Source organism: Meles meles, chromosome 1 (genome assembly GCF_922984935.1).
Source record: "Meles meles chromosome 1, mMelMel3.1 paternal haplotype, whole genome shotgun sequence".
Taxonomy (NCBI): domain Eukaryota; kingdom Metazoa; phylum Chordata; class Mammalia; order Carnivora; family Mustelidae; genus Meles; species Meles meles.
The window spans coordinates 92,803,036-92,814,583 of NC_060066.1; the positions used below are offsets into that span (position 1 = coordinate 92,803,036).

The 11,548-nt window shown below is 37.6% G+C and overlaps 1 protein-coding gene across 1 annotated transcript in view; it reads left to right on the top strand.

Moving 5' to 3' along the window:
- Positions 1 to 9,267, top strand: part of CA8 (carbonic anhydrase 8) — an 84,368-nt gene extending 75,101 nt beyond the window's left edge. The window contains exon 9 of the mRNA XM_046022454.1: positions 8,100 to 9,267. The gene's annotated coding sequence lies outside the window, so the exon portion shown is untranslated. The remainder of the gene's footprint in view (positions 1 to 8,099) is intronic.
- The last annotated feature ends 2,281 nt before the right edge of the window (positions 9,268 to 11,548 follow it).

The following is an 11,548-nucleotide window of genomic DNA, read 5'->3' on the forward strand; positions in this document are numbered from 1 at the left end:
ATACTTAGCTTTATTGTTATTTTTGTCCATTTGGTCTCTCTCCATGCATTTATCTTCTATGGGATATGGAGATATACAGTGTTCCCCATGGATTATATTCAGGCTATTTTTCTTTTTCTTTTTAAGGATTTTATTTTTTTTTACTTTTAAGTAATCTCTACACCCAATGTGGGGCTTGAACTTACCATGAGTTTAAGAGGAACATGTTCTACTAATTGAGCCAGCCAGGCGCCCAAGAGGATTTTTTTTTTTTTAAAGATAGGCTCTCTATCCAGTGTGGGGTTTGAACTCATAACCCCGAGGTCAAGAGTTGTACACTCTACCAATTGAGACAGGCAGGTGCCGCAGGCTATTTTTTCTGTCTGCTTGACAATATATCATTTTATGCCTATGTGTAGGTAATAGGCCATACTTCTAAATGATTGCCTTTTAAATAAGTTACCGTAAGTATGTACCAAAATTTTATTGCACTGTTCCTCTATTATTATACTTTCAGGTTATTTACAGTGTTTTGCCATCCTCAGTGATACTGTGGTTGATTTATGCATCTGTGTCCTTAAAAAATTCTTGGTAATGAGATTACCGGGTCAGAGAGTTTCAATTAGGGTGCATATGTATGCAGATTGCTCTGCCTGGGAGTCCTATCCATTTATGCTTCCACCAAGCACAGTTCCCCTCACCTTCACCACCGTTAACTGTTTTCAGATTTTTCATCTGTGCCCGTCTGACTAAAAAGGATAAAAATACGTTACGGTGTTAAATCCCGGAACGGCTTGGTTCTGTCCCCGAAGTCCCTCTCCTGGTCCACCAAACTCCCTATTCATGACCATTGCTCACAACCCTGGTGGCGTATGTGTATGGTTTAGTGTTTGGTAGGACAAGGTTCCTTACCTAGCTCCTTCTGCAGAATTTTCCTGGATGTTTTCCCATACTTAGTTCTTCCAGATGAGCTGTAGCATCATTTTATCAGAAGGGTTGGAATAAAGAGTGAAGGAAAGAGGGGGTGTGAAAAAGAGTTTGAGAAAAGAAAAAGCAAAAAAATCTTGCTAGAATATTTCACTTGGATTGCATTGAATATATGGAGAGATTTAAGGAGAATTGGTATTGAATCTATCAAGGAACAATGCATAGGTCAGGGCTTGTTAAAAGTGTTTAAGTTCTTCATTCATTGGATGGTTCTCTCATCTCTAGACTAATACAAGGTGTGCTTTGGGCTCTAGAGTCAGCCTTGGGTGTGGCTCGATGGGGAACATGACACCGCCCCCTGTTCCGAAACTTGGGCAAGTCAGTGATACTCCGTCAGCCTCAGTGTCCTCATCTGTGAGGTAATGATACTAGGAGTAATACTTTCTAGAGATGTTGTGAGGATGAAATTAAATAAGGTAAAATGCACAGCGTAGCGCTTAGCAGAATTTAGCGTTCAACAAATGTGAGCTGTTACTATTATTGTTTTCTTTTTCTTTTTTTACCGTTATTGTTACTGCTGTCATCTGTTTTGATTAGTGCCATTTTCCATTATATCTTTCTATGGGTTAATGTTTCTTCACTGAACAAATAATTGCTTAGGTTGTCCTTGGCTTTCTTTTTAAAAATTTATTTTTATTTTTATTTCATTTATTTTTTATTAAAGATTTTGTTTACTTACTTGACAGAGAGAGAGAGAGAGAGATCACAACTAGGCAGAGAGGCAGGGAGAGAGAGCAGGCTCCCCGCTGAGCAGAGAGTGCGATGTGGGTCTTGATCCCAGGACCCTGAGATCAAGACCCTGAGATCATGACCTGAGCCGAAGGCAGAGGCTTATTAACCCGCTGAGCCACCCAGGTGTCCCTGTCCTTGGCTTTCTTAACTGACCTTTCACATAGTTTCCAGTAATATTGGAGCTGATTATTTTGAATTTTCTAAACAGACCATGATCACATACGTAAATAATGACAGTCTCCTCCTTTTTAATGTCACTATTTATTGTAGCATTAGTACTTTTAGAATAATGTTAAATAATCTGGCACTCCTTTCTTATTTCTGATATGTTTGACTTCTCTTTCCAAAAGCATTAGCATTTTCCTCACACTCTTTTCTCTGAATCTTCAAATGCATTGGACAGTCCTGACTTCTTCCTTTCTCATCCTCCTTTCTCTCTTTATTTCCTTTCTCGTCACCTGTTGTTATTAGTGGGTATGTTGAGGGGAAAAAGGTGGCTGTGCATCCTTGTTTGTCATGGAAGGACATTTATTTTTAGTCTTCTGTTTTGTGTATGATGGTATTTTAGGGACTGTGTGAAAATAAAAACATAATCAGACATACATAGACTTTCCCCAAAGGGGCTTACAGCCCATTGTTGGGAGTGAATCAGGTACATGGCTAACTTCAAATTAAAGCAGCCTGTGAAAACTCCCCCAAGAGAGTGTTCTTCTAATACACACGACAAAGACCATTCTGAAAGAGAGAATCCTCATGTCCAGCACATCCCTATTTATTTATTTTTTCTTTCTTTCCTTTTTTTTTTTTTTTTTTTTTTAGGATTTATTTATTTGAGAGAGAGAGAGGGAGCAGCGTGCATTAGCAGAGAGAGAGGCAAAGGGAGGGGCAGACTCCATGCTGAGCAGGAAGCCTGTTGCCAGGTTGAATCCCGGGACCCTGGGATCATGACCTGAGCTGAAGGCAGGTGCTTAACTGACTGAGCCACCCAGGCACCCCATCCCTATTTCTTAAAACATTCTTATTTTGGAGATTATACCCTGGATTATCTTACTTAGGGAGGGAAACTTTAATGGGTTATCAGTGAGCTGAACCAGACCAGCACTTAGGTCAGCCCTGGGACCTGCAGTGGCCTCTGAGAAGTAAGGCATGTGTGCATGCGTGTTTTTTTATTATTTTATTATTATTTCTTTTAATTTTACATGCTTATTTTTGATAGCTTTTCAGGAAATTCTCCCGGTAGTGATTTGATTTGCGCTCATTCCCTGGGGTCTCTTCATGGCAGGTAATTTAAAGTTCAGAAATACTCACATGTGAAAGATAGCATCTATTACAATTAGACTGAAATAGCAGATGATTTAGGGGACTTTGGGTAGAGCCATACTTCAGGGTCTTGTTATGAACAGTGATCATTGTATAATAGAATATTCTTTTTTAGAATTAATCTTTCTTATTTTTTATACATACACAAATGGGTATTTGGAGGAAGTCCTGAAGGGGAGCCAGTCATTTTGAAGGCCTTTGTATATTGAAAGTATCATTTCTTTAGATGGTTTTTCTGAATAAATATATATTCTGATTATCAAGTAATACAGTTATGGTAGAAACTTGAGAAAATACACAAATGTATAAAAAATAACTTTTTTTAATCAAATAATGATAATCCGTTGAATATAGGCAATTAATTTTGTTTCTACCAAAAACTGCATTAAAATAACAGGAAAGGTGTTTTTTTTTTTTTTTTAATTTTTTTTTTTTAAGTACACAAACTGAGTAGGAAGGGAAAACAAAAGAGACAGCACCAAAAATATTTTGGAAGCTGGAAGCAGATGGTTGTGAGGTAACAGACTTAGCAGATGTGAGGAACATGTCTGTTTACGTGACAGTCTCTCAAAGGCTAAAGAATTGGTGGCAGCAGATTATCTCTAGAAGCTGGAGTGAGAGGAGGCTGAAATGTGTACGGGTTGAAAGGTGATGAAGAGAGAGTCTCCCTATTAGGGGATGTAGGTGCCATTGAGTATCAGGATACCTCACTGAAAAACAGAATAATTAAATAATATCCTCATGTCTTGTGTTCTCTCCTCCCCGACTTGGCCTCCAGGACACTGGCAGAAAGGCCTCTACTCTCTAGATAGGGAGCTCGAAGGGTCTTTCTGGAGAACCTGAGTACCCCAAGGGACTTCTTTAACGAAATGGCCCAGCTGGTACATTCTGTGTTGAAAGCAGGACGGATAAATAGGTGCCCTCTTGTGTGCTTGGAGTCTCTGCTCTTGCTTTTTTTTGTTGTTGTTGTTTTTTTTAAGATTTTTATTTATTTGATTTTATTGATTTGACAGAGATCACAAGTAGGCAGAGGCAGGCAGAGCCAGGGGAGCGGGGGAAGGAAGCAGACTCCCCACTGAGCAGAAAGCCTGATGCGGGGCTCGATCCCAAGACCCTGGGATCATGACCTGAATGGAAGGCAGAGGCTTTAACCCACTGAGCTACCCAGGTGCCCCTCCACTCTCGGTTTTTGTTGTTGTTGTTTTATAGTGGTTGTTCCCATTCTTTGGTATGAATAGTTATGGACATTTGAAAAAGGCGTATAATACAGAAGAGCCCAAAAGAAATAGAAGAAGGCAAGATATAAGAAATAAATACTTAGGAAAAGTTAAAAAAAAAAGTGATCATTCATGTCTTCAGAGAGGCCAGGGAAGAAACTGCAACGGCGAAATGGGAATTGGATGCTGTGAAGAAAAAGAATAGTCTAAAAAGCTTTTGGAAATCGTAAACATGATGGCAGAAATTTCTATAGGAGAATCAGAAGGCAGAACTGAGTTTCTTAGAAAGTAGAACAAAAACAGCAGATAAGTAAGAAAATTGGAGAACCAGCGCAGGAGGTCCTTTATCCAAACAATAGGAAAACGAGAGAGAGAGCAGAGAAAATGGAGGAGAAGAAGCAGCAACAAATCACATAAACATTTTCATTTTCTTAGGACTCATGAACATACATGTAGAGTTTTAAAGGACCTGTTGAATTTCCAGCATATTGATCAACATGCACCCACAGCAAGGCACCACTAATTTCTAGACACTGAGGGAAGAATTACAGGGAGAAAAAACATTGAAAGAACCTGGAATTTGGACATCAGACCAATAAATAGCAACACTGGAAGCTAAACGTCAAGCATGAATTCTGAGGGAAAATTACAACTCACTAGAATTTTTTAGCCAGTCAAGCTTAAAGTATTCCTTTTTAAGTATCAAGATCATTGAAGATTATTTCCTGAGAAGCTACTAGAAGATATTCTTCACCAAAATGGAGAAAACCGATAGAGCATTTGGGAAACAGGAGATCCAGCAAAGGAGATGCCCAAAACAATTGTGAAGTGGGGTTGTAGAGATAGACGTCATGAGTCCAGATGTGAGCAAATGAGAAGGTTCTAGAACTTTCTCCAGGAAGATGAAATAGATTACATGATATGCCTTAAACTTCTTCAGAGTCAGATGATTGGGAGGTAGCTTTGGATTGAGTACAGAGAAAACTAAGGTGGAAAAAACCAAGATAATTAGTTACTCACTCCAGAGGGAGAAAAGAAGTATAGGGGGAAAAAAATGATACATGAATATATATAATTCAGTTCTGGGTTAGATTTACATCACGGTAATAGAAATAATAGAATAGAAACTGATCCAGCCAAAATTACTATATAACCATATTAGAAGGATGGAGGGAGGGAAGAGTGGGTGGTGTATTTTGGTGGGGGGATGTCTGACAGGAGGAAGTAGGGTCACATCTTCATTTTCCATGGGGAAAGTCAAGAGACAATACTTAAAATTGAAAAGGAGTAATAAAAATCACACTATTTAGCTTTGTGGTGTTAATAAAATAATCAGTTAAGAGTTGAGGAAATTGGTGGCGTAGGAGATAGAGACCTGCTAGTTTTCATAGGAAATATTCTAGAACTATGTAACCCTTCATGTAAATGTGCAATTTTGATACAAATTTTAAAAATTAAATAAAATTATAAAATAGCTCCTGCCATTTTGTTACACTTTTTTATGTACACACGCACACACAACACGCATTTTCTTTGAGTGTTTGCCATGGGCCAGATACTGTGTTGGGCCTTGGGAATACAGTGCAAAGGAGATCAAGTATAATTTCCTTCCATGAAAACTTTCTCTGAAATTCTGGAAAGTAAATTTTGAACACATGCTGTGGAAAATAATAGGTCATTGCGTAGTTCAATTTCTAGCTAGTGAGATGTCTGTAGGATCAGCTGAAATCCTCACTAATAGCTTGATTATGTGCCTGGGACTCACTGTTCTTACCTTTCATCTGTTGTCATACTACATTCTCACACAACCCTATGAAGGTTCTATCTGGGTCCACTATCATCTGAAGCTCCGAAGGGGTGAGTAGATTGCCTCAAATCTCACAGCAAGTTGGTGGCAGAGCTGGAACTTGAACCTTGCTTGGCCTCCCTGATTTCAGATCTGTACCACAGACTGTGATCGATTGAAATATTGACCCAGGTAATTTGGTGTCTACAGTGAACAAGATGAAGCATCCATTTTTTTGGGTGGGGGGTGGGACCTAACAAAAATCGTCCTCACAGTGCCTTGTAAGGAGAAGCAGCCCAACAAGCATGGAGCATTACTATCTTTAGTTTCTTCTGGAGGGGGATTTTAGCAGAGTGAGTACCTAAATTTACCAGGAAGAAACCATACTCTTGTAGATTAGAACTTACTTAGCATCTGTTGAGAACAATTTACATGGGACCCTTAGAACTTCAAAATGAATGAGACACCGATGGACACGGGGATCTGTTGCACTCGATGTGTGAACGTTCAGTGTCAAAATGCTTTGTGTTAAGACCTGAGTTTGTATGATTAGGGAGACTGCATATTAACTATCTTTTGTTTAATTGGTATTTTGGACCATGATAGTTTAAGTTTTAGAATGGCTTCATATATTCCTAAATTGAAATTTCATTACTTTGATAAACTTGGAATATATATTTCTGTAGATTAGCCTTTTCCAGATGTGCTCTGCAGAGCCATTAAGATACACATTAAGGTGTTTGTTAAGTCAGGAGCTGATGTCTCGCAATTTGGAGAATCCTGGTTATAATAACCTCCTTTCGGAGATTTACAGGGCACATTAGTGCATTACAGACTCCGAGGTGATTTTGTATAGAACCACCATATGTTACTGTATTTAACCAGAATTTCCACAGTTTTTTTGAACATGGATTCATTTTTCCAACTAATTTTTACTTGAACACATTTTGAGAAATGGTGGATTTTGAAGGAAATGTGCCTATCATGACCTTTGGGCTCCTTTTAGCTCTGAAATGCTGTGGCTTCACAATTTTGACTATCCGTTCCATGTGAGTCATTTTGACTTAAAATTTGCTGGGTTATAATTATCAAGTGTGTACACAAAGTCCTATTTTACCTTTGAAGTTTTATCTGAGGTCTTAAGGATTTGATTAGGACTTTGAAACATAGTTTGGAAAAATATACGCCACATTACAAACACTTTCTAATAAATTGTTCCAGAAATCGTGTATATAGCATGAGTAGGCAGACACGTGTATGTGTGTATGTATAATATATCTATACACAGAGAGCATATATGGCCATTTTTAAAGTACTCTATTATGTTCTTCTTTATTAAGGAAGGAAGTTACTTAATTGCTGCAGTGAATATCCTGACACATAAAATCTTTGTATGATTGGATGGCTGTGTCTGTATAATAAGCTTCTAGGAATATAATTTCAGGTCAGAAAGCATATGCATCTGAATTTTAATAGGTCTTTATTATCCCAAAGAGTGGACCAGTTAATGTGCAGCGACTACATGAAAGTTGGTTTGGCCACTCCCATCACTGGCAACATGAGTAGATGTTATTGAACATCTTAGCTGATGTTGTTTTCCTATATGGGAAATCCACTATTTCAAAAAAGACTATCTTTTCATGTCTTATTTCATGTTTATTATTTATCCATTTACTTAACAGAATTGGAAAGCTATTTGGGGGCTAGCAAGGAGTGGTCGTTTTGCACAAGCAGTGACCGTCTGTGATTAATATACATGAAGTTAATAATAACAAAGCTGAATTTTATTACTAAACGTGGTACAGAAATGTTCGGCCTTTCAAACATTTCCTTCAGTTGAAAATACCTCTGTGAGCTTTTGCTCTAGTAGATTCTGCCGCAGAAATAAAATGATGGTGGACTTGATGTAAAAATTGCAGAGATGACAAACTTGACCGTGAATAGAGTTTTGAAATTTCCACATTTTCTTATGAAATCTTGAGTTTTCACTGTCTCTTCTGGGACTGCAAAAAAAGACTTTTTCAGTCTGCTGTGGAGGGATGTCAGTAACATAACTGATTCATTCTTTTTGCCTCCAGGAGGAAGACAACAGTCCTATAGTGCCCTTCGATGAGAAACGGAAACTTTTGAGCTGCAGCTACGGTTAACCCTCAAAGCCTGCATTGTTTGTCTTCATCTAACCCAGCTCTGATGGACGTCTGTGACAGCTGCCTCTACATGTGCTCTAATGAAATACTAGAAGTGGCTGTACATTCAAAAGAACCCCAATATTCTATTTCCATACCACTGCTGCTAGGATTCAGATTTTGGCACATACTGTTTTTTGCTTATGTGTAGAAGAAATGAAACTAGTTTTCCGAGTTGTTATTAATATGAATATATGTCAAATATTAATACTGAGACAGGAAAAATACACTCCCAGTGTTAGCGGTCCTTCATTTCCTGTCTCGAGAAAATTCACTCATTTGGAGAATAATGTAATTCTTAATAATAAATAAGAGTTTTGATCACGAACAGCATACGGCTTGCAAATGGAATGTGAAGGATTAGTGAAGGTCGTATCTCATGTTGTTCAGCCCTCATGCCACAATTAATGTCAGGCTGGTTATTATGCAAAACAATTTTGGAGTTAATGCAACAACAGAATCACTTTATATATTTCTCAAAGGATCAAATTGAATGTATGAATCTAATTGATTTATTTGACATATTAGAAGCTCTGGTTTCTGGGAGTTTGAGAAAGGCATAAAAATAGGATAAAAAGTAAGTGGGTACTACATACCAGAAAATAGCTTTATTTTCAATGATAGAAACACGAATTTAATAGTATCCTATAATAATTTAGTGTTGTACATTTTGTAAGACCTTAAAATATTTTATTCTATGGATTTTACTTTAGTATGTTGAGACATTGCTTTCTAAGATAATCAACAATATCTTTATTTTAATTAATTTTAAGTGCTACTGGCAAATGTAAGCATATGCTTAGAAGCAGTTAGATGTGACAGAATGATATAATTTGTGTAAACTAGTAGTGTGCCTGGCACAAAGCAAGTACTTAATAAATGTTATTTGTTGTTACAATTATTGTTGTAAAACTACAGACCTCATAGTCCTAATTTGGAGGGATTTGGGGATGCAAAATGTCTAAGAAATCATACAGGTAAAAGATGTATATGTTGTGAGGTTTTAGATATGTTGTGTAGAGGCTGTAATAATGAAAGCATTAAATACAAATAAAAATCACACCGAGTATCCCTGAAAATGACAGCCAGGGAAGATGCTGGTAGAGCCTTGTGCAGGGAGAGGCAGGAGCGGTGGCCGTGGCAGCAGAGTGAGGAAAAGCGGGGGCTTGCAAAGGTTTGGGGTCCTCCCTAAGCCCCGGGCCACAGGAGGGCAGCATTGGGCAGAGTCTCTGGGAAGTGGAGAGAAGCCCCGGATTCTTCTTTTCTGTAGTTTCTCCTATGCAAAAATGAAGAAATGGCAAAGTACGGTTGCAAAAACTGCAGCCTCTTTAAAGACTTCTCTCTCCTGGACTAAAACAGACCACACACGCTGAACATTGGTCATAGGTGTTGCCTCATTTGTAACTGATATCTAAATATGACCTCTGAAGATCTCATTTTCTTATGGATGAGAAGAAGCCAGTCAAAAGGCGCCCTGGCAGTCTTTCAGTAGAGCCTGTGTTCAGGACCTGAAAGCAGGGTGAAAGTCAAGTCTTGGACTTGACTTTTGTTGCTTCTTGCGGTCTCCAACCATCTGTCCCTGAAAAACACAAAATAAACATTAACAATTCAAATGACCTTTAGGGAAATACCTAGTTGCCCATATTTCCCCCTTCAATGTTTTTTTGTTGAAGCAATCAAATTTACCATCTGTTTTTAAAGTCAGAAGACGGACATGAACTACTTGATTCAGCTTGCGGTGTCCGTTGCTGAGGCTGTGTGTGTGTGTTTGGAGGCGTAGTAGTCTTTAATATAGGAAACCCCTTCTTCCTTTCTACACTTCGGTACCTCAGGTTCAGACAATGAATGCAGGTGTGAGAGTGATGCTTGTGTAAGAATGAATCTGAAAGTGTAATTTGTAAATCAACACAAGTACAAATAACTGATCTCAAATCTGTCCTTCCTTCGACAGTGTCCTGGGGAAGGAAAGTGAAGGTATGTAATGGGCCCTGAAATTGAGGAAGGAGCTTCCCAAGCAAAAGTGTGTGTGTGTGTGTGTGTGTGTGTGTGTGAAGGGATGGGTGGAAGGGGGTGTGGGGAGTTAATTTGGGATAAATGACAAATTTTATGGATCTTGAAATGTAATTTAGGGTGGGTTTGTTTACCTAACGGGAAAAAAAAGCAACAAACGGAGGTGCTTTTTCACATAGCTTACACATCTGAAAGTGTCTCTGATTCATGGTGATTAATGTACCTGATGGTGTCTAAAGTAATATTGTCCTCAGGAGGTTTGTCAATTAACAATTTTTTGTTGGTGGTCAGTTGAACTAAAGGCTTGCCAACATTGTTGCTCCTTTCAAAGAAGCAGCATTTAGTTTTGTTGGTTGTCTCTACTGTGTTTCTATTCTCTATTTCATTAAGTTCTTCTCTAATCTTTATTATTTCTTTTTCTGCTTCCATTCGGTTTGGTTTGTGATTTTTCTAGTATGTTAAGGTAGAAGATTAGGTTATTGGTTTGAGATTTTTTTTTGTAATAAAGCCCTTTACAGTTATAAAATTTTCTCTAAGCATTGGTTTCTGCAGCATCTTGTAAGTTTTGTTTGGTATGTTTTTGTTTTCTTTATCTCAAAGTATTTTCTAATTTGTCTTGTGATTTCTTCTTTGACTTAATGGTTAGTTAGGTGTGTGTTGGTTAATTCCCACATATTTTTGAATTCCAAAATTTCTGTTATTGATCTGTTATTCTCCCCCATTATGATTAGAGGACTAACTCTGCATGTTTTCAATCCTTTTAAATCTGTTGAGGCTTGTTTAATGGCCTAGCATATGGCTTGTTCTCATGACTGTTCTGTGTGCACTTGAGAAGAATGTGTAATCTGCTGTTGTTGATGTGTTCTGTAGATGCCTGTTAGGTGTGGTTGGTTTATGATGTTCAAGTATTCTATTTTGTTTATCTTCCTATTTCTATTATTGAAAATTATATATTGATGGCTCCAACTATTATTATTGAATTATCTATTTTTCCTTTCTTTTCTGTCAGCTTTTTCTTTAAGCATTTTGGGCTTTATTGTTAGGTGCATATATATATATATGTATAATTTCCATATTTTTCTGAAGGAGTTATTTTATTATTAAAAAATGCCCTTCTTTATCTCTAGAAACATTTTTTTGTGTTAAAAAGTAACTTGTTAGATATTAGTAAAGCCATCGCAGCTTTCTTATGGTTGCTATTTGCATAATCTGTCTTTTCCATTCTTTCACTTTCAGTTATTTGTATTTTTGAATCTAAAGTATGTCTCCTCTGACTTTTGGTCGCATTTTTTTAACCATTCATATTTAATGTTATTGTTGATATAGCTGGA